Source organism: Narcine bancroftii, chromosome 3 (genome assembly GCF_036971445.1).
Source record: "Narcine bancroftii isolate sNarBan1 chromosome 3, sNarBan1.hap1, whole genome shotgun sequence".
Lineage (NCBI taxonomy): Eukaryota > Metazoa > Chordata > Chondrichthyes > Torpediniformes > Narcinidae > Narcine > Narcine bancroftii.
The window spans coordinates 48,516,501-48,539,881 of NC_091471.1; the positions used below are offsets into that span (position 1 = coordinate 48,516,501).

At 40.4% G+C, this 23,381-nt stretch overlaps 1 protein-coding gene and 1 long non-coding RNA gene across 5 annotated transcripts in view; one reads left to right on the forward strand and one right to left on the reverse strand.

The window, feature by feature from the left end:
- Positions 1-733: 733 nt before the first annotated feature.
- Positions 734-23,381, forward strand: part of znf532 (zinc finger protein 532) — a 163,220-nt gene continuing 140,572 nt past the window's right edge. For 3 of the 4 annotated variants that reach the window (XM_069924021.1, XM_069924022.1, XM_069924025.1), the window contains exons 1-2: positions 734-843; positions 1,864-1,969. The gene's annotated coding sequence lies outside the window, so the exon portion shown is untranslated. The remainder of the gene's footprint in view (positions 844-1,863; positions 1,970-23,381) is intronic. The other variant, XM_069924023.1, reaches the window with a different exon arrangement.
- Positions 16,255-23,381, reverse strand: part of LOC138757151 (uncharacterized) — a 66,000-nt gene continuing 58,873 nt past the window's right edge. The window contains exon 5 of the long non-coding RNA XR_011353377.1: positions 16,255-16,441. This is a non-coding gene — a long non-coding RNA (uncharacterized lncRNA). The remainder of the gene's footprint in view (positions 16,442-23,381) is intronic.

The following is a 23,381-nucleotide window of genomic DNA, read 5'->3' on the forward strand; positions in this document are numbered from 1 at the left end:
TGCTGAGGTTTGGAGTCTGAGCTGTTAAAATGAAGGACAGGGCTCTTAGTAAAGAGCAGAATGCTTTTGAAAGGACTGAACAATTGTCAGAATGTACATTTGTTTCTAAAATGGCTGCTTGCATAAGGGTGTGGTTAAAATCAGCAAAACTCTTGGTATTTTACGATTTGCAATCTCTGTGCTGTGGCATGTCAGATCCCATAAATCCCAATAAAATCAAGATGACTCTGGCTAAAAAGTAGTGGAAGCATTTGATTCACCAATTTAATAGCAAACATTTGCTCCAGCTAATATAGAGGTGAAATAAAGAATTTTATGGCAAGTATTTTTTTTCTTGCTTGCTAGAATCTAGACCGCTGTATCAATGAATATTCAAAAATGTGAGTGGAAAATATTAAGCGTACCACTAGCCTCTGTGATTTTTATTTTTGTGAAGACACTGTGCAGCCATTTCATACTGTAATGTCACAAATCTTTATTGCAATTGGCTTTCCCAGAGATCACAGCAACATACTAGGGGAAAAGAGTGTAGTTTTATTCAGACACAATTCAGGAGATGCAGTATTTTTGAAAGAAGAGTTTAAAGTGTAGTTTTTGGGTGAAAAGCGTTGCAATAATATGGAAAAAGCAAAGGGAAAGACTGGCCAGTATGTGCTGCAGTACAGGTTTCCATAGCTGTACGTGGGGTGGCTGGAACCGGCTGGAACTGGTTTGAAGCAGATCAGCTCATGAACAATGCAGCCACTGAGCTACATTGCTTCCTCCTTCATGGCAGCAATACAAGAAGCTTGCAGAAAGGTACCATCCAAAACAGCATGATTGCACCCTAGACACACTATTCTGGTATGTGGAGAGTATGCTAAATACTTTATAAATGGGTATGTTTATTAATAACTTTAACAAATAATTGTTTCACTGTCTTGAGGAAGGAGATTCAGGTCTGAAGGAAGGTTTGTTTGCTCCCTTTACAAAATAAAATGGTGGATTCATTGGGGTAATCTGTTACTTTCTGCTAGCTGCAGTGTATATGGATCAGAAGTGTATATTTAAATTTGGAACCATCTTTTTTGTTGCTGTGCTAAATGGAGTACTGCAAGGTAGGCTTTTAGTGCATAACATGGGGCAGAAAAGACACGCTTTGCTGGGCTGCTCTCAGAGAAGATGGAGGGGTATTTTGGTGCTGCTTTTTCTGTTAGAGAAAATGAACTTCCTAAAAGAATTGGTTAGAAATATCTTTATATCTGGGTTTAAAAAAACCCCCACAGCTTTGTACTATTAACACAGGAGACTACAAGAACTGTATCCTACATTATGCAGGTCACCATGCCAGGAGAATTATGGTCATAAATTTAAGTAGATGAATTTGACAATTTATTGCATAAAATAATATATATAAAAACCAAACTGGGTTGTTTTTAAACAAATTGTCGTCTACATTATTTTAAAAAGAGGGTGTAGGAGTGCATCTGTTTCAGTAACTTAAATATCAGCACAAAGCCTTCTGGGGCTACTGATTGACACCTCCCTTTTAAAAGCCTACCAGACGCTGGTCGTTCTGAAGCTTCAGGAGGGAGGAAATGTTCTTTGTTTTCTCACAATTCTCCAGAGGGATTTCTCGGCCACGGCCACCAGCTTTCTCAAAATAACAATCTGAGTTGAAAACGCAATATAGTAAACACCGATATATGATTGGAAGTGGTTATATTTGAGCATTTTATGCCAACAAACTTCAAAGGGGCTCAGGCCTCTTGCCCAGTGTGTACGATTCCTTTCTGGGTTAGTGTCTTGAAGTTGTTCTTTTGCTGGCAATAATTCTGGGTACAAAAACTTCTTGGTATTCTCTTTAAAATTGGAACATTTTAGCTGCCAAGATTTTGGATGGATTTTTCATCTCCTTTTGATGAATAGAGCGAGGAAAATGCTGACAATACTTGGTTACACCTCAGTGGCAGCAGAGGCCTAGTTCAGGGTAAGTAACTGATGGTTTAACAGATTTATTTTATTACTTCGCATAATCTCTCTGGTCTCACCTTTTTCTTTTGTATATTGGCTTGGAAGCATGTCCGATGGTAGGATCTTTGTCCTTCGGATGTCAACACACAGATCAAAATACAAGGGGAGAGGTTTAGCAGCTCAATTCTCACGATTGACAATTTGAGCATTGATTATACATTATGATATTAGAATAAAGTTGACCATGATTTAATGTGTCAGTGCTGAGCATAGTTCCTTAGAGGATGAACTCTGCTTTGTGCTTGCTTCACAGACAAAGGAAATTCTGTCAGCTAGGACGCCCACACTCATGAGTCTACTCTTGGGTTACATCATGACATTGATGAGGACTGGATGCTGCCTGACCCATTTTCCACAGAGAAAACTGTTGCTGCATGGTGCACTGAGCTGTGCACTGAGGATTTCCTAAGCTTGATACCTGGCTTGTGCTGAGTCAGACAATCTTAGCTTGTGTGCTGCTGGGATGATGATAGTGACCTGGGCTAGTCTCCCAACAATTAAAACAATTCATCATTAGTGCTCAACCCTTCTAAAACAACTCATCCAGAGCCACACTGGCTATTTATCATTCTACCCCAAATCGCACCCATGATATCTCTGTTGCTTGAAATTGCACTGACTTCCCATCCCCAAGCATTGTGGTTTAGTTTTTTCATCTTCGTGCTCTGATTCCTCCATGGAGTTGATTTGACCCCACCTCCCACCCCTTTGGTATTGGCTTTGATGCCCAGTTGAGAAGGAATTAAGATTGGGGTTCTCATGTGAGAACTTGTAGGTTAGATTTGTGCACTCATGTCTCCAGAGTGGAATGCAAACACACCCCTTTTGACTCTGAGAGGCGAGTGTGGCAACTAAATTGTTACAGGAAGGTCCCCTTCTCTGAAGGGTATTATTGAACTTGTTTTTTTTTTGTTGCTAAAATTAATTAAGTTTTTGTTGTTTCCTAAAGCAGCTATATAATTGGATAAAACATGCTCTTTTATGAAAGACACACAGGAGACTGCATTTGTTGGAAGCTGGAGCAAAACTGGAGAGAATGGTTAACTTTTTGAGCCAGAACCCTTTGTCGAGACTTCACGATGCAGTCCTGATCAAAAGTTCTGAACTAAAATGTCAACCATTTTTTTTCTCTCACTGACGCTCCTCGCCCCACTAAGTTTTTCCAGCAGATTGTTTTTTAAAATTGTTGAGTAATGCGAGACTTAGTTTTACTCAGACGTCCCTGTTTTTTGTAAACTACCTGCTTGTTCTTGCATTCTTGTGTGATTTCTTTTCCAAAGCCCTGCAACTTCTTTAAACCCCATGGCAACAAAAAAAAAGACCAAAATGGAGTTTGTGTTTTGAAAGAGAAAGTCTTAACACCTCGCTTTGAGAGAATTTACAACATTCTGACTAGGTCAAGTAGTTCCCCTGGGTGGTGTGTCTAGAGTGGAGGTTTGAATTCAGATTACATGGCAGGAGGTTTAGGACTGGGGGGAAGGTAAATTTCTTCACTTGGAAGTGGTGAACCAGTGGAATTAACTACCACAGAGGGGTTTAGATGCCAGTTTCCAGAATATATTTTGGGTGAGATCCACAGACAGCCATAACTGAATGGAATGGCAAAGCAGGTTTGAGGGCTGCATTCTCTACTCATAGAAGGTAAAGGCCTGAACCCTTCCTGAAGGTATGAGTAAAAAATGACAGATATTTGTGTTAAAAGGCTGGGGACCAGTATTCCTAATTTCTGTGTTTAAATGTAATCCTCAGATCTCTGTAACACTGTTGTGAGTTGTACCTTCTGTTTTGCATTCAGAGATCTGGAAATTCCACAATTTTTGACTCTGCTCCTCCAAATTTAAAACCTCTTCAAAACCTTGGCAACATTAATATTGCTACTTTTCCATGTTATCACTTATTCTGGTACTTTTGTGAAGTACTTCATACTTTTTTTAATTGTTGTTAAGTACTATGGATCTCCAGGCTTTAATGACTGACTTTGACTGTATTTAATTGCCTGAACTGTGTGCGTCTTGCAAGAGCAGTTCGAAGTCTTGCCATGTGTTCTGGGTAATATTGGGGCATATCATGTTAAGAACAATCGGTTTTCTTCCCTGAAAAACATTGAACCAGAAGTCTTTATTGGACTGCTAAATTTAATTCTTGATTAGGAAGACTAGTATATCATAATCCAGGTTAAATTTAGTACTTAAATTGAAATTTTCCATCTGACTTGATAAAATCTGACCATGCCTCCAAATGAATAGTCCGGGCCTTGGGTTGCTTGTTATATAATTTAACCATTATATTACCATAATTAATTTGAACCAAAGAGCTGCCACTTGACTCTTGGTAAGAATTATTTTTCACATAATTTGATTTGTTCACAAAACAATTGCAGGATTTTTTTTCCCCTGAGTTGACAGATGAGGAGAGAAGCTAAACTCTGAGTTGGATGAAGTTTGCGGCCAGTTCAGTATTGCACAAAATTTGATAAGGCCATCAACCTTTGCCTCCTGTTGTGAATTTCTGCATGTCATCGGAAAGACTTTCTTTATGCTTGACTTCATTCATATGTTCTTCTGCAATCACACTGCACAGTGTTCTCTGCTTTGCATTTTGAGATTTGTTGTTTTGATGCTGTCATTGAATATGTTGTGTTCAAAGGGGAATGGCCACAAGGAAAAGAAGAAACAAACATAAAGCCTATGGCGCTCAATTTTTAATGTCTAAAATATTCTTGAAAGTTACAGTAATTTGCATTTATAATATGTGTTACATGTCAAAAACTGCCCTCAAGGACTTCACTGCCTAAGCAATTAAGCCAAAGAAGATATCTGAAAGTTTAGCCAAAAAACTGGAAATTTAGGAGTATGTTGAAAGAGGAGATGACAATGAGGAAGAAATTCCAGAAATGAGGGCCTTCAGACTGGAAGCAGTGACTGATGGAGGGAGATGATTGGGAGCTAATTCCAGCATAGTGGGGTTTGAATTTGTGAAGGCATGATGTGAGTGAAAAGGGCTGCAGAGGTGGGCAATAGACTGCAAGAACAGAGTTTTGCCACACAGAAGCTGGGTCGTCAGCCCCCCACCTCCCCCATGACCATATCAACCTTTTACTAATACACTAATCCCATTTGCCTACATTAGGTCCTTATCCTTCGATGCCTTACCTATTTAAGTGATTTGTCGAAGTGTTTCCTGGACAAAAGAGGTTGAGGCTAAGCTTGTTATGTGTTGTTATACGGTGATGGTGGTGTGAAAAGTGGGGGAACTATGGCTGAGCAAAATAAAATGCTCACAGTGACAAGAGTTAGGCGGGGAAACGTGGAAAAGCTTCTGCTTGGAGCAGTCAAGGTAGGAGATACAGTTGATGGAAATGAGTGTAAGGGAACATTTTGGTTCTCATGGTTGTAAATGCCATTAATTTCAAGATAATTATGGAAAAAGATAGATCTGGTCCTCAAGTTGAGATTCTAAATTGGAGATAGCAGCATTTTGATGGAATCTGAAAAGGTCTGGCCAGTGTTTAGGACAGGTTGTTTCCTGGCAAAGGTGGCTTTCTGGCAAAGTAGTGCTTGGTAAGTGGGAGATGTTCAAAGTTGAAACTTTGAGAATACAGAGTTTGGTATGTTCTTGTCAGAATGAAAGGCAAGACTAACAGGTCTGGGGAATCTTGTTTCTTGAGAGATATTGAGGCCCTGGTGAAGAAGGGGTTCTCAGCAGGTGTAGGCAGTAAGGAACACATGAGGTACCTGAGGAGGATAAGAAATGCACGAGGGAAGTCAGGAGAGCTAAAGGATGTTGCTCTGGTTGACAAAGTGAAGGAACATTTCAAGAGGTTCTACAGATTTATTAAGATCAAAAGGATAACATGGGAGAAAATTGGTCCCCTTGAAGATCAGAGTGGTCATCTTTGCATGGAGCCAAAAGAGATGGGGCAGATCTTGAATGGATTGATGCATTTGTATATATTCAGGAGACCGACAGTATAAAGAACTGAGGCAAACAGCATGGAATCTGTGCAGATCACAGAGGAGGAGGTGCTTGCTTTCTTGAGGAAAATGAGGGTGAATAAACCCTCAGGGACTGACAAGATATTCCCTCAAAGTTTGAGGGAGGCTAATGCAGAAATTGCAGTGTCCCTAGCAGAGGTATTTAAAATGACAATAGCCATGGCTGAGGTGCTGCAGGTTTTGAGGAAAGCTTAATGTTGTTCAGTTGTTTAAGAAAGGCTCTGAGTAATCTGGGTAATTATAGGCCAGTGAGATTGGCATTGGCTGTGGATTGTTTATTGGAGGATGTTCAGAGAGACTGGATATAGAGGTATTTGAATAGCGAGGGACTGATTAGGGAGAGTCAGTGTGGTATTGTGCATAGTAGATCGAGTTGAAAAAATCCAGGAGATAACCAGGAAAGTTGAAGAAAAGACTGTGGATGTTGAGGTGGATTTTGGTGAGGCTTTTGACAAGGTCCCACATGGGAAATTGGTCAAAAGATTGAGTCATTTGTCATTCAGGATAAGGTAGTAAATCGGATTAGACGTTGGCTTTGCAGCAGAAGCCAGAGAGTGGTGATAAACTAATGCCTCTGACTGGAGGCCTGTGACAAGTGGTGTGCCTCAGCAATCAGTAATGGGTCCATTGTTGTTTATCATCTAGATCGTTGAAGTAGATGACATTGTAGTACATTTGCAGATGATACCAAGACTGGGGGTGGAGTGGACAGTGTGGAAGGCTTTCAACGTTTGCAGCAGGATTTCAAACAGTTTGAAAAACGGCTGCAAAATGGCAGGTGATGCACTTTCAATGCTCAATGTCTTGTGAGTAATCAAGTGTTTGCAGTGATGACTTTTCAGACATTTGGTTCAAACTCTTACATTGGTCCAGACTGAGCAATTTCTTGACACCTCTGTTATGCCCAGGAGGTTTGTGAGTTGTTGAGGTGCTGATTGTTATCTTCTAGAAGTCATATTAGGGATGAATTATTCTACTATTTATTCTTGAAGATTACATTTATTGCTCTTTCCCATTTGTTTTTTGGGGTTAAGAGCTAGCCAGTTTTACTTTGTGGGTGTAGAAGTGTGTAGGCCAGACCATTTAAGGGTAATGACTCCTTTTGGGGCATGAGTGGGCCATGATTGTAATAGTTATTAATGATTGTTATGGCCATTTTACCTGGAGCAGGTTCAAAGTTCCCAAGGAGATTTGAGGTCAATGCTGCCTTTCTGGTATAATCCTTGTTTTGACTGGTTTGCATTCTTGTGAAATATTTGATCATAGCTTCCTTCTGTGCTGTATTTGGAATAAAATAGTTAATACTCTTGCTTTTATTTTCCTTTTCAATTGCATATTCAATTCCTTCTTGAATGAAAACAATGTGTTTCTGCTGCTCTTGAAGATGGTCAATTTATCAACTCTCTTGAAACTGCAAACTCTTCTGCACTACTTACTGAACAACTCCATTGAATCTGTCCATATCCTTTCTGCAGGAAGGATGATTGCTTGAATTTCTCAACATAAATTAACTATGGAGTCGACTTATCATCAGTTGAAGCCTCTCGTGTGCAATATTTCTTCTCAGCAGACACTGCTAAAATTGGAATACCTGTTTTCAGAAAATTTAACCAGTTTCTTCTCGAAACTGTTAGGGTTAGGGTTAGGGTTATGATCACGCAAATATTGAATCACTTTGCAAAGGATTTGGGAGAGTATGCCTTCTACCTCATTAATGAGGATGAAGGGAATGGGAGCCTTCTTTATTTGCCTCTATTATGTTCCATATTACTTTGGGGTGTGATTGTAGAGTACATCTTGACTGACTTGAACTTTGTTCTGCTCACCCCTGTAAATGTTGTACCTACTTCTACATTGAGCCTCCTGAATGTTTGGGGTTGTACAGTGAAGAAGCAGGCAGCTATGCCTATGTATAGTTGCATCATGGCTCAAGTGTACAAAATGCCCAGTGATGATACCTCCTAGTATGCTTTCCCCATATCCAAAAAACTTGGAGACAGTTTTCAGTTATTGTTTTTTTTGGGGGGGGTTAACAGAACAAAACCGAAAAAACCCCAAAACAGCACAGTAGCAACAACCATCACTGGTCCTGGACACATCTCCACTGCTGCTGGTCCCGGCTACGATCTCCACTCCTGCCCGGGAGCACGAGGTCTCTGCTCGTTGATGATGCCAAGAAAAAGGATTCTTGTGACCACTTGCGGCTGGAAGACAGTTGCAAGCCGGTTTGCAAACCAAGTACAGTGGAGGGTAAAGAAGAAATGGAAAGAGAGAGGGGAGGAGTTCCCTGAAATGAGGACAATCGGCCTTCTAATTTCTCCCTATGTGCTGCCTTGACCCGTCAACTTCCTCCCATCGCTCACTGATGGCTTGAGATTCTAGCCTGCTTCTCTGAGCTGACATCTAACCATTCAGTGTCTGTCTTTCTGACTTGTTCTGAATTCTGTTGTTACCAAACTGGCGCCAACAGAGCATCAGGGCCCTACATGGACAAGAGAGGTTATAATTTTTTTTTCCAACTTGTGACATCATGTCGGCGCTGCAAAAAAAGTTTGGTTAGTGGAACATTTTGGTTAAAGGAATTTCAGATAAGGGGAAACTTACTGTATGTCAGTTTTTTTTCATGCTGATCTTGCTGCCTCAATTGATATGTATCATCCATTGTCTCTTGCCTGCAATATACCCTCAGAAAAATCAGGAGATGCTGGAAGCAGGTTTGGCATTTGATTTATAAAAAAAGATAAATACAGTTAATGTTTTCAGACAATGACCTTACAGTGCTGGGAAAAAAAGAGAGGACACCAATAATTTGCAGAGAGGTTTGGAGGCACAAAAAGGAACTTCTCGTTCGGTGGAGACTTGGGTTGATGCAATCACTGTTGGTGCCAACTAGTTAATCATAATTGATCAGTTAGTGGATTGTAAATAGCAAGAGATAAATAGATAATGGTGAGAAAAGAGGAGGGGGGGGGAAGCCTTTACTAACTGCATGGCGTGAAACACAAAAGTCTGTAGATGCTCTCATTGTAGTAAAAGCATAAAAATGCTGGAATAATGCAGCAGGTCACAGAGTGTCCTTGGGTCGTATAGATATATAGCCAACGTTTCAGGCCTGAGCCCTTCTTCAGGGTATAATAACCACATGCTTGAACTGTAAGTTGTATAAAACAGAAGTCGTTATTTGTAGAATAGAAACGAAAAGCACAGAAATTGACCATTTGGCCCATCTTGTCTATGTTGACTGTAATGCTCATCCAAGTTTATCTCATTTCCATTCATTTGGCCAAAATACCTCAGCCCTTTTCCTGTTGCAAGTACCTGGCCAAATACCTCTCAAACATTGTAATTGTATCTGCTTTTACTACCTCCTCTGGCAGCTTGTTTCAGATAAATGCCATCATATGTATGGGAAAACCTGTCCCTTGGATCCCATTTAAAGTTTCTCTTTTCTCACCCTAAACCAGTGCCATCTTGTTCTAGACTCCACTCCCACCCCCACCCAGGAATATCATCTACGCCCTTCATAATTGTATAAACTTTTGGGTTACTTCTGCCTCCTATGTTTTAATAACAACAAGGCCTACTTGTTCAGGCTGAATGGTGCACCAACACCAACCTTGCACTCAATGGCACCAAGACTAGGGAGCTCCAGGAAGGAAAAGCCAGAGGTAAACAATCCAGTGATCATTGGAGGATCTGAGGTGGAGAAAGTGATTTAAGTTCTTGGGAGTCGGAGGATCTTTCCTGGACCCAACACACTAATGGCATCATGAAGAAAGCACGTCACTGCCTCCACTTCCTCAGGTGTTTGTGGAGGTTTAGTATGATACCAGAGACCAATTTCTACAGATGTGTGGTGGAAAGTGTGTTGAATGGCTGCATCATGGACTGGTATGGGAACACCAATACCTCTGAGTGTACGTCCCTGCAAAAGGTAGTGGGCACAACACAGGACGTCACAGGAAAGCCCTTCCCTCTATTGAGAACATCTATAGGAAACACTGCTGGTGGAGAGCAGCAGCAATCATCAAGGATCCACACCACCCAGAACACGCTCTCTCTCTCATCAGGAAAAAGGTACAGATCAGAATCAGGATTTATTGTCATGAACAAGTCATGAGATTTGGTATTTTTGTAGCAGCGTCATGGGGCAAACATTCACATTATAACCATCTTATGACATGACCATAAAAATAAAATAATAATAACAATAAGAGAGCACAAAAAGTAAGGCAGTGTCTTTGGTTCATTGATTATTCAGGAATCTGATGGCAGCGGGGAAGAAGCTGTTGTGCCGCTGAGTGCTCATCTTTAGGCTCCTGTACCTTTTTTCTGATGGTGGCAGAGTGAAGAGGGCATGACCTTGGTGATGGGAACCTTTGAGGATAGAGGCTGCCTCGTGTAAATGTCCTTGATAGAGTGGAGTCTGGTGCCTGTGATGTTGCAGGCTGAGTTAACAACCTTCTGGAGTTTATTCTTATCTTGAGAGCTGGTTGCCTCCATATCAGGCAGTGATGCAACCGGCCAGAATGCTCTCCACGTTACACCTGTAGAAGTTTACGAGACGTGTCAAATCTCCTCAAACACCTCACGAAGTATGGCTGCTGATGAGGCTTCTTTGTGATTGCATCAATATGGAGGCTACAGGACAGATCCTCAGAGATGTTGATTCCCAGGAATTTGAAGTTCTTGCCCCTCTCCACTACTGAGCCTTCGCTGAGGACTGGGTTGTCTTCTCCCGACTTCTTCCTGAAGTCCACAATCATCTCCTTGGTTTTGCTGATGGTTACACAAGGTTTGTTGTTACACCACTTAATGAGCTGATCTGTCTCCTGTACACTTTCCGTTTGTGATTCTGCTAACAACTGTGGTGTCATCAGCAAAATTGTAATCGGAATTGTGTCTGTCATGGGTGTGTAACGAGTAGAGTAATGGGCTGAGCACATATCCTTGGGGTGCGTCTGTGTTGATGATCAGTGAAGAGGAAATATTGTTTCCAATTCGTACTGACCGGTTTTCCAATGAGAAAGTCAAGGATCCAGTTGCAGAGGCTTAGAATTTGTAGCTTCTTGACCAGCACTGAAGGAATAATGGTATTGAAGGCTGAGCTGTAATCTATGAAGAGCAGCCATATGCATGAATTGCTGTTTTCGATGTGATCCAGAGTTGAGTGGAGAGCCAGTGATATTACACCTGCTGTGGAGCGATTGTGACGATAGGCGAATTGTAGTGGATCCAGGTCTTCACAGGTACATGTTAATTCTGGCCATGACCAGCCTCTTGAAGTATTTCATCACAGTAGAAGTTAGAACTACTGCGTGGGTAGTCGTTGAGGCAGCTCACACTACTCTTCTTGGGTACCAGGATGATTGTTGCCCTTTTGAAGCTGCTGGGAACCTCTGACTGCAACAATGAGAGGTTGAAAATGTCCGTGAACATTCCAGCTAGTTAGTTTGCACAGATTTTCAGTACCCTGCTAGGTACACCGTTAAGTCCAGATGTCTTGCGAGGGTTCAACCTCTTGAATGATATTTTGACATTGCCTTCAGTGTTAGATATCACAGGGTCCTCATCCTTTTCATGGATTATAGTAGGCATTGTTTGGTAGTTCTTCTCAAGGGCATAGAAGGTGTTCTGCTCATCAGGTAGTGAAGTATAACAGCCATCCATAGTGTTTTCCTTCGCTTTGTAGGGTGTAGATACACTCCCTGCCATAGCTGGTGTGTATCTGTCTTTGTTTCTAGCTTCCTCTGGAATTGCCACTTTGCTTTCGAGATGGCCTTCCACTTGACCATGTAAAGATCTCAATCCCTGGACTTAAACGCCCTTGTTCTCACCCTTAGCAGGTTGTGGATTCTCTGAATCATCCTGGGCTTCTGGTTGGGGAACATCCAGTGTGTGCGCATGGGCACACATTCATCCAAGCAGGTCTTGATGAAGTTGGTGACATCTGTTCCATATTCATTTAAGTCTATAGAGGAGTTCTTGAATATGTTTTAGTCCACTGATTCAAAGCAGTCCTGCAGATGCTTCTTCACCCTCCATCGACCACACCTTTGCTATCTTCACCACTGGTGCTGCTTGTACACCGGGTGTAGAAGTACAGACTCCAGAACAACCAACTAATTCAGGGACACTTTCTTGTGAACTTTATTGATTTTAAAAAAATCTTCCTTTATTGCACAGTCAGTTTGTTTAAATTTATTATCTGTTGACAGTTCTTGTTTACATGTGTGCACTGTGTACAGTTTTTTTTTGCACTACCAATAAGTAGTGATTCTGCCTCACCTGCAGAGAAATGAATCTCCGGGTTGTATGTGATGTCATGTATGTACTCTGACAATAATTCTGAAATCTGGGGGGAAAAAAATTCTAATGTCTCGTGAAACAACAGCTGTCCAGATTATGTCTAGGTGAATTTTTCTATAGCTTCTCTATGGTTATCACATTCTCCTTGTATTGCAGTGACTGGAATTGCACACCCTACTGTAAATACTGTCATACTACTACAGTAAAACCCTGCTATCCAGCACCTGTGGGGATTGGAAGATGGTAGACAAGTGAATTTTTCAGTTGCTTGAGATTGCGTGTTGTGTGATTGATGAATTAATGGGAAGGCGTGCCAATTTTAAATTTCTGGGTTTTTTTTTAAACCTATTTTCCCCAATTTTTTTTTGCCAGTTGCTTGAGGTTGCCGTTTGCTTGATTTCTGGATAACAGGGGCTTTACTGTATTTTGTACAGCTGCAACTCAATTCAGTCAAAGATAGCGACTCTACATCACCTTTGTTGACCTCACCAAAGCCTTCGACACCGTGAGCAGGAAAGGGCTTTGGCAAATACTAGAGCGCATCGGATGCCCCCCAGAGTTCCTCAACATGATTATCCAACTGCACGAAAACCAACAAGGTCGGGTCAGATACAGCAATGAGCTCTCTGAACCCTTCTCCATTAACAATGGCGTGAAGCAAGGCTGTGTTCTCGCACCAACCCTCTTTTCAATCTTCAGCATGATGCTGAACCAAGCCATGAAAGACCTAAACAATGAAGACGCTGTTTACATCCGGTACCGCACGGATGGCAGTCTCTTCAATCTGAGGCGCCTGCAAGCTCACACCAAGTCACAAGAGAAACTTGTCCGTGAACTACTCTTTGCAGACGATGCCGCTTTAGTTGCCCATTCAGAGCCAGCTCTTCAGCGCTTGACGTTTTGCGGAAACTGCCAAAATGTTTGGCCTGGAAGTCAGCCTGAAAAAAACTGAGGTCCTCCATCAGCCAGCTCCCCACCATGACTACCAGCCCCCCCACATCTCCATCAGGCGCACAAAACTCAAAACGGTCAACCAGTTTACCTATCTCGGCTGCACCATTTCATCAGATGCAAGGATCGACAACGAGATAGACAACAGACTCTCGAAGGCAAATAGCGCCTTTGGAAGACTACACAAAAGAGTCTGGAAAAACAACCAACTGAAAAACCTCACAAAGATTAGCGTATACAGAGCCGTTGTCATACCCACACTCCTGTTCGGCTCCGAATCATTGGTCCTCTACCGGCATCACCTACGGCTCCTAGAACGCTTCCACCAGCGTTGTCTCTGCTCCATCCTCAAAATTCATTGGAGCGACTTCATCCCTAACATCGAAGTACTCGAGATGGCAGAGGCCGACAGCATCGAGTCCACGCTGCTCAAGATCCAGCTGCGCTGGGTGGGTCACGTCTCCAGAATGGAGGACCATCGCCTTCCCAAGATCGTGTTATATGGCGAGCTCTCCACTGGTCACCGTGACAGAGGTGCACCAAAGAAGAGGTACAAGGACTGCCTAAAGAAATCTCTTGGTGCCTGCCACATTGACCACCGCCAGTGGGCTGATATCGCCTCAAACCGTGCATCTTGGCGCCTCACAGTTCGGCAGGTGGCAATCTCCTTTGAAGAAGACCGCAGAGCCCACCTCACTGACAAAAGACAAAGGAGGAAAAACCCAACACCCAACCCCAACCAACCAATTTTCCCCTGCAACCGCTGCAACCGTGTCTGCCTGTCCCGCATCGGACTTGTCAGCCACAATCGAGCCTGCAGCTGACGTGGACTTTTACCCACTCCATAAATCTTCATCCGCGAAGCCAAGCCAAGAGAGAGAGAATTCACCTGTGTGGCCACTTTCAGTGATCTATGGACTTGTACTGCGAGTTGCCTCTATACATCAGGGTCTACCTTTTTGTGACTTGCTGAAATTTGATTTCCCAAGATGCATTAGCCCATAATCCAAAATGGAAAAAGAATCTTTAAAAATACTCAAAAGATCAGGCAGCACATCCTGAAGCGAAGAACTGTCCACTTATTCAAACAGAAAAGACTGGCTATCTTAACAGTAAATGAAGTCCTCTTCAAAAAAAAAAGTCTTGTTTTCAAGAATTTTTCCCAGTTATGATGAAAGATCAATAACCTTAAATATTAAGTGTTTTTCTCTCTCCATATCTACTGCTGACTATCTCCAGCATTTCCTGTTTTTAATTTGTGAAGAACTTTTGTTCGGATCCTCATGGATGTGTCTTCCATAATCATTATTATTTTTAATCTTTGCTTTACACTACAAGTATGTATGAATAGTAAATCTGAGTGATTATACTGTGTTGCATCAGAAATAATTGCTAATGGTGGCATCAAAAATGAGAAAGCACAGGAAGTGGACATTCAGCCTATCTCATCTACATTGGTGTTTACATTAAAACAAACCAGAAAATTTGATCTTTTTGTTCATTTTCTCTTGGGATATGGAAACAAAGGGTAAAATTAACATTTAATGCCCATCCCTTAAACCAAAAGAGGTAATTGTCAGCTGTTGTGAACTGTTTCAGTCCTTGTGATGTAGATATTTCCACTATATGGTGCAGTGCATATGCTACCTGTGTCCTTCTGCATGGCCGAGGTCATGAGCTAAGAAGGCACAGTTAAAGCAGTCTGGCTAAGTAACTGCAGTCATTAGTGGATTAACTACCACCTAGGCTGAGCTTTAGTAAGGCCCCCACCCCCACCAACTTTGCCCCCATGCCCCCAGCCTTCATTGAATAGAATAAAATAAAATTGTTCCATTTATTAACCTTTGGGCGTTATCCGGACCCTTTCTTAATCTCTGTTCAAACAAAGCTTCTCCAGAAGTGGGGATTCACTCCTTGTTTGTGTGCAGAATAAATTGGATTGTTAACATTTTGACGTCTGTGGTTAAGACGGAATTCTGTTGCGAGCGGCCACGTGAAATATAGAAGAGTTCACAATGCCATGAGTCTGACCACATCACCATTGTCAGTTTCAGGGATGCAGGCTCTCACAATTTGGCCGCTGAGGGTAAATTAAGCATCCCAGATGACTCCGACTGTCAGGGATTTTTTTTTTATCCGTCAAATAGTTATCATCCATTAATCATCCTTTTGTGGAATATTTATAAGTTGCACAGAATTAAAGTCTCTTATCATTAAACCATTGACTCGATGATGATGAATTAAAAATAACAATGTTGCATTGCTTCAGGAAACATCCAAGTTACTACAATACAGTTTCCAACACGTTCCCATCACTCATCACAATATTTGGGGACTTTCCTTCGTCACCTCTGCATCAGTACAACTCTGCCATGGCTGCGATATACTCAAGAGCTGTTAATGCCTCAAACCCTGTTCTATTGATTCAACTTGCTACCATCACTGATGTTTAATTCATTAACCAATAAAATGCTTCAGGGATGGATCATTGATTGGATTCAGGCTCCAGATTTCTACCCCCCCCCCCCCCCCCCCGGCCCCACCAGGTACCAACAGTTGACAATGTTCAGAAGAAAGAAACAATTCATCTTTCACATCGCGAAATCCCATCAGAACAACTTAGACGAGGACAGTGACTGGCATTAGCTTCCATTTATATTTCTGACCTGCTGAGTGTTTCCACATTTGTGGGTTTCGTTTCATTCTTGGACATATGTTGCTAGTGTGTATCAAGTTAATACACAAAGAATACTGCAGGAAGTTATTCACAGGAAATGAACATAAAGCCACATGGAGCAGGGACAGACCAATTCTGTCAGAGCTGAGCATTATATCCAAACTAAAATTATGCCGCTTGCCCTTAATAGATATCCCTCTATCCATATGTGTCCATCTAGAAGCTGATGCCGGCAGTTACAATAATAGCACCCAGCAGATTTCCTCACCTTAAATGGTGTACCCTTGTGTGTGATGCTTTTATGCCATGGAAAAGATTCTGATTGTCCACCACATTACTGTTTCTCATGATTTTATAACCTTGTCGTGTTGCCCTCACATATTCTAAATTTATCCGCCGGGTACGCGTTGGGTATACACAAGTGATGTTTGGTTGGAGGAGGCGATGAAAAACTTCAGTAAAATCAAACAAAAGCTTACAGAAGCTGTCTGCTAGCCTGGAATAATTTGAAAAATATGTTAGTTACAAAAGGATAAATGAAATCAGTTCTTAAAAAAAAAGTCTCTAACAAAATAACACAGGAGAAGGGAGAGTCTATTTTTAAAAGTAAACCTCCCGTGAGCGATCTGCATAAGCCGAGCTCTGCTGCAGGAGGCAGACCTCTGACTCATGCGTACAAACGTGAACATTGATTGGCAGGTAGCATTGGGACCGGTGGAGCCCAAATTGATAGTTGGGGCCGAGACCCACCTGCTGATTGACAGGTGAACATGGTACTTCTATGAGTCTTGATTGACGGGAGGACACAGGACTAACAAGAGGTTACATTGGGGTACCAGTGGTTGGGACAGGCCTCTTACCTTCTGAGCCCATAGGCTTCAACCTACTCAGCCTAATGGTTAATCTGCCACTGATTGCAGTACTTGTGGAATGTGCACAGTCACTGAAACGGTTATGGAGGGAATGAATGTTATAGTGCTGCCATTTGCTGAGGTTCCACCTGTCCCAGGTGTTGCAAAGGATGGGGTTGACCCCATTGCTACACATTGTTTCAATCAGTTGGATTATTTCCACATCACCTATGCTTGGTGGAAAGGTTTTTCCAGACAAACACCTTTGACAACAAATCCATCAGGCAGTGGTCAACATTTTATGCCCTACAGGCACTGAGAGATGAGGACACAGTGGGGTGGTTCCCTGAGCAAACAGTCCAGGTCATCTTGCAGAACGCCTCATCGCCAGGCATCAAGGACCAGCACCAAGACATAGCCTGACTGGTGGTGAGACGAGCCCTTCCTGTCAGATCTTTTTTTGTACAATTGGAACATCATCTCCGAGATTACTGTAATAGAGTAGCAGAGGTGGCCCAATTCTTTGCAGAGTGCAGATTTGGGAAGAGTGTGTGGAGAAGGATGCAAGGGTTCTTATCATGGTTCATCCTCAACAGCAGTGTGACTGAGGACTCTGATTTATGGGCTGTTCCCAGGGACACACACAGAGTCAAAGGTCCAGGACTGCTGGAAGACCATAATCTTCGTGAAAGACACAGTTTGGTTTGCTCTTAACCTGTTGGTTTTGCATCACATGGAGATGTTGGTGAAGAAATGCTGTTGACTGGCACATTCCAGGCTGAAGGAGGACATATGGAGGGAGTCATTGAGGCTTGGTGCTGTGGCGTCACTCGAGTTGGTATCACCCAGTGCGGTAACTCAGTGTCATCACCACCCCCCACTCACCCATGGATCTCCTCCCTCCTCCCACCCTGGACTATACAGAATCCTTGATGTTTTTGTACTAATTCTTATATCACTTAATGTAATGGCAAAAGTAGTGAGATAAACAACTAGCAAAACTAAAATGACACCTTTAAATTGCAGTATTATACTACTTCATATTCAAAAAAGTTATTGTCCCAAATACTAATTACCACAATATTGTAGCTAAACCACCAGAAAATTTGATAAAAGCAGCAACTATGAAAACACCAGCAGCAATGAAAATAACGGCATGTACTTGTAGCGCATGTAGACAAAACCATGTGATTGGAAGCATCATTGCAATTGGGTAATAATGACAGCTCTGACCGGAGTGCATTAGAAGGTTCAAAAGTAAATTAGCTTAGAGTTTTAGCCTTGTAGGTATATTGATACATGTAAGCTAGGCTTACAAAAAATGTGTTTGTTGTTATAATAAACTACAGGAATTTTAAAAAAACCAAATACGTTTCTGCTGAAACATTCCACAAAAGTTTTATAGTCATTTTGGTGTTACCCCCTTTGATAGTGTCACCCGGTGTGGTCTGCACTCCCCTAGTGACACCAGTGGCTTGGTGCAATCAAAACGAGGGTGCTGTAGGGAAGGTACAGTCTAGAGTCGTTCTGCTACCAGATATTGAGGGGTTGAGAATAAAGGGAAACCCCTTAAACTACAGGTAGGTGCAGGGAGTAATGACAAAGTGCTATAGAGATGGCAATGTTGCAAAATAGAAAATAAATGTAACAGTGATGAAATGTATAGATACAACATTAAGGGTGTGAAGAAACTTTGAAATTTGTTTTGCAAATAATTGTGAATAAAGACCATTTTCTTCAGCCGCTTCTGTTCACGCTACTGACCCATGACTGCATTGCCAGATTCAGGTCTTTAAATGTCATCAAGTTTGCAGATGACACAGCAGTAATTGGCCTCATCAGCAACAACGATGAGTCGCACTACAGAGAAGAGGTGGAAAGTTTCAGAATATGCTGCATAAGTAACAACCCAAGTCTCAACATGGACAAGATGTAGGAGATGATCATGGACTTCAGGAGGACCAGGAATGACCACACTCCACTACACATCACATCAAGCGGAGAGCACCATGTTCCTTGGAGTTCACTTAACTAGTGACCCATCATGGATGCACAACATCTCCATTGCCAGGAGCGTGCACAGCAACTGCACTTTCTAAGAAGTTTGAAGCGGGCACCATTATGCCAACCTTCTACAGGAACTCTATCGAAAGCTTCCAGGCAGGCTGCATTACAGTGTGGTACAGTGGCCGCAGAGAAATGGATTGGAGATCCACATGACCATATGTCAGAGAGGATCCATATCCATATCCACCCCAATAGCATGATCTACCAGGATCATTGGCTGGAGAGGGTGTGCAAAATCATTAATGATCCCTTCCACCCTGCACAGAGCCTCTTTCAGCTGCTCCCAACAGGAAAGAAATACAGGAGTACCAGAGCCAGCACCACCAGGCTGAGGAACAGCTTCTTCCTACAGGCAGTGAGAATGCTGAACGATAAAGGAACTGCTCACACTAACCATCTGAGACTCTCATAGTCATAAAGTTGTAGAAAAGTATTCTATATTGAGCTGAGTACACTGTGAACTCTAATGCAAGAATAACCAGCCAGGTCTGCATGCTGGGCTTATAAACATCACTGCTTCTGTCACATGGACAGGAAGTAACATCATCAGTGATGTCATTAGCCCAGATAAACACCTGTGTTGGATGCAGGTCCATTTCTCACAGCACGTCCACCATTTTGGGAGCCAGTTCACTTGCTGGTAAGAGTGTTGCCACAAATAAATATTTATTTACTTGTATATATGAATACTTGTCCTACATATATATTGTTTGCGTCTATGTGTGTTATGTCTGGTTGTGTGTCTGCACGTTTTGCTCCGAGGACAGGGGGGAATGCTGTTTTGCTGGTTTGTACTTAAGCAATAAACTTGACATTTTTGGTTTAAAAATAAATGTGTTGGATGGGGTTCTAATTAAGAGAACAGCTTTGTCCTGGATGGTAATAAAGCTGTTCAAGTCTTTGCAGGTACTGTGCTCATCTATGCAAATTGAAATATTTCATTGAACTCTTGACTTGTGGTTTGTGCATGGTGGGAAAAGCTTTGTACTCTTTGGAGCTGAATAACTTTATGCAGGATTGTGAATCTTGTTGTCAAAGTATTCTTGACTGGTCGAGTGAAATTTCTTGTCACTGGTGATGTGCAGAATGTTGAGGGGTCTTGATGATATTAATGGTATTGTCAAGAGTGGTTGGCTAGACTTTTTTCTTGTTTTAGTTGTTAATTACTGGTATTTTGTATTAGGGATGTTTTCCACTTATCGGCTGCTGATATCTTGATCTTGGTGCATGTAGGCATGGTCTAGTTTGTCTTCAGAGGAATGTTAATTGGATTGAACATTGTGAAAGGTCCTCACTTTTGATGGAAGCAAGATTATCAATGAATAAATTGGAAATGATTGGACTCAGGACATTGCCCTAAGGGACTCTTATAGTGATGTCCCCGAGCTAGATTCAGATTTATTATCAGAGTACATGCATGACATCACATACAACCCTGAGTTTCTTTTTCCTGTGGGCGAGATGGAATGACCACTTTTTTGGCAGGACAAAAAAAAACTTACTCAACATACACATGTAAACAAATAAAGAAATTTTTTTTTCAAACTTTATTTATTGAAAAATTATTGGTAAACATACAAAATACACTTCACAACAAAATTTTTATATATATGAAAATTAAAAGAGAAAAAAAACAACCCCCCCCACCCCTTCAGCCACTCTCTTAAAGAGAGCCAAATAAATATATAAAGAAAAACTAAAGAATAAAATAAATCAAAGTACATCTAAATCTATATAGTTCAAATATAGTGACCATTTATTAACAAAAAAAATAATTGTCATGCAAAACTTAAGTAATTTTATCCATAACAATACAAGCTTTCATTTCATTACGCCATCGCATTATACTAATCACTGTTTTATCCTTCCATGTACTTGCTATACATTTTCGAGCTACGGCCAATGCTAAATATACAAATGCAATTTGAAATTTATCCAACCCCAATCCCTTTAAAGGAATCCCATAACCCAGTAAAAAAACAGATGGATCTAATGGTAACTTAATCTTATACAATTTTTACAAAATTGACTTAATTTCTTCCAAAAATGGTTGTACATACATACATGACCAAACAACATGTAAAAAAGTTCCAACACACGTACCACATCTAAAACAAGAACCTGAATTACTAAGGCCATCGTTTTTCAATTTCTCAGGAGTTAAATATATATAACTGATGCAAAAAAATATAATTTACCATTCTATATTGTGCGTTTGTCAATCTTGTAACACTATCATGACACAAATCCATCCAGTAAACTTCAGGAAAAACAAAAGTTAAATAATTTTCCCCATTTAAACTTAAGATTTCACCCATTCCGACTTATCCATATTGTCTTGTAATACTTGATACATAACAGAAATATAACCCTTTTTAGGCACAGAAGAAATCAAAGACTCAAACTCAGACAATACAGGTAAAACCATCTCTCTATCATACATTTTTTTAACCAGTGACCGAAGTTGATAATAAACAAATAAAGAAGCTTCAGCAATATCAAAACATTCTTTCAATTGAATAAAAGAAAGAAATTGACCTTCTACAAAACAATCCTGCAATATTTTTATACCCTTAAAATCCCAATTCTTTAAATGACTATTAAACAATGAAAAAGGAATAAGTTGATTATTAAGCTGTTAAAATAGATAATTTACCTTTTGATCCTATAGTCTTATTCTTTTTTGTCCATAACATCAATAAATGTTTTAATATCAGCACATTTTACTCCCGTAATAAATCTATATTCCACTGAAATATAAATTGATGTATTGCAGTTTCAAAAATACATGCCATCTCAACTTTAGCCCAAATTGGAGATTGATCCAAATCCATCAAACCACTAATAAATTTAAGTTGGGCTGCCTCATAATAATTCTGAAAATGAGGTAATTGCAATCCATCTAATGCTTACCTCCAAGTAAGCTTATTTAATGCTACCCTTGGTAATTTATCTTTCCATAAAAATTCCCTAGTAGCTTTATTTAAATCCTGAAAAAAGTTCCTTGCAAGAAAACACAGTATTGATTGAAACAAATATTGAATACATGAAAAAATATTCACTTTAATACAATTAACCTGGCTAATTAAAGTTAATGGAAGGTCTTCCACTTAATTAAGTCTGCTTTTATCTTTTTCAACAATGGAACATAATTTATATAAAAATTAATACTCAGTATTCACAATTATTCCTAAATATTTAATTTTATCTGTCCTTTTCAAATTAATAACATTTTTATAAACTGAATAAATTTCACCTACCGGTAAAATTTCACTTTTATTCCAATTAACTTTATACCCAGATAATGATCCATACTGCAATAAACATTCCCGTAAATGCGGCCAAGATTGTTCCAGATTTGTTAAGTATATCAAAACATCATCTGCAAATAAATTAATCTTATACTCTTCATCCAAAACACTCATCCCTTGTATCTGCTCATTTTGCTGTATTGATTGAGCTAATGGTTCAATGACCAACGCAAATAGGGCTGGTGACAATGGACAACCCTGTTGAGTAGAACGTATTAATTTAAATAATGACGAAATTTTTGTCCATTTGTCACCACCCTAGCAGTCGGGCTTATAAATAAAGCTTTAACCCAGCCAATAAAAAAATGGCCAAATTTAAACTTTTCCAAGACCTTAAATAAAAAAATTCCATTCGACCCTATCAAAAGCTTTTTCCGCATCAAGTGCAACCTTCATTGGATGGTTGGGCTGCCGTCGGTATGCATTGGTCAAACTAATTAGTCAAAGAATATTATCCGAAGCATATCTATTTTTAATAAAACCTGTTTGATCTACATGTATCAATTTAGGTAAATATTTAGCAAGCGATTTGCTAACATTTTAGCTATTATTTTATACTCCACATTTCAATGAAGAAATAGGTCTATATGAATACACCTTTAATGGATCTCTATCTTTCTTTGGCATTACAGTAATTAAAGCACTAGAACAAGATTCTGGTAACTCATACTGTTCAGTCATTGGTGTAATACCTCCCCAAACACTGAAGATAAATCTTCAGAAAAAACTTTATAAAATTCCACCGAAAACCTGTCATCTCCTGGTGACTTATCATTAGGCATTTCCATCATAGTGGTCTTAATTTCTAAATCTGTGAATGGAGCTTCCAAATCTATGATATCCTCTTCATCTAATGCTGGTAACTTTAATGTAGATAAAAAAGAATCAATAGATCCATTATCCTGTTTCCCCTATGAAGTATATAATTTTTTATAAAATGAATAAAATTGTTCATTGATTTCCTGAGGTTTATAGGTAACTATCAAATACTTTTTAAAAGCCTCAATAACCCTTGAGATTTGCTCCTTCTTTAACTGCCATGCAAGTACTTTATGCTCCTTCTCACCCCACTCATAATATCGTTGTTTGGTTCGATAAAGTAAACATTCAAATTGGTAAGTCTGTAACGTATTATATCGCAATTTCAATCTAGTCAAAGCTATCTTCGCATCTTCTGTTACTTCCTTCTGAAATTCCTTCTCTAATT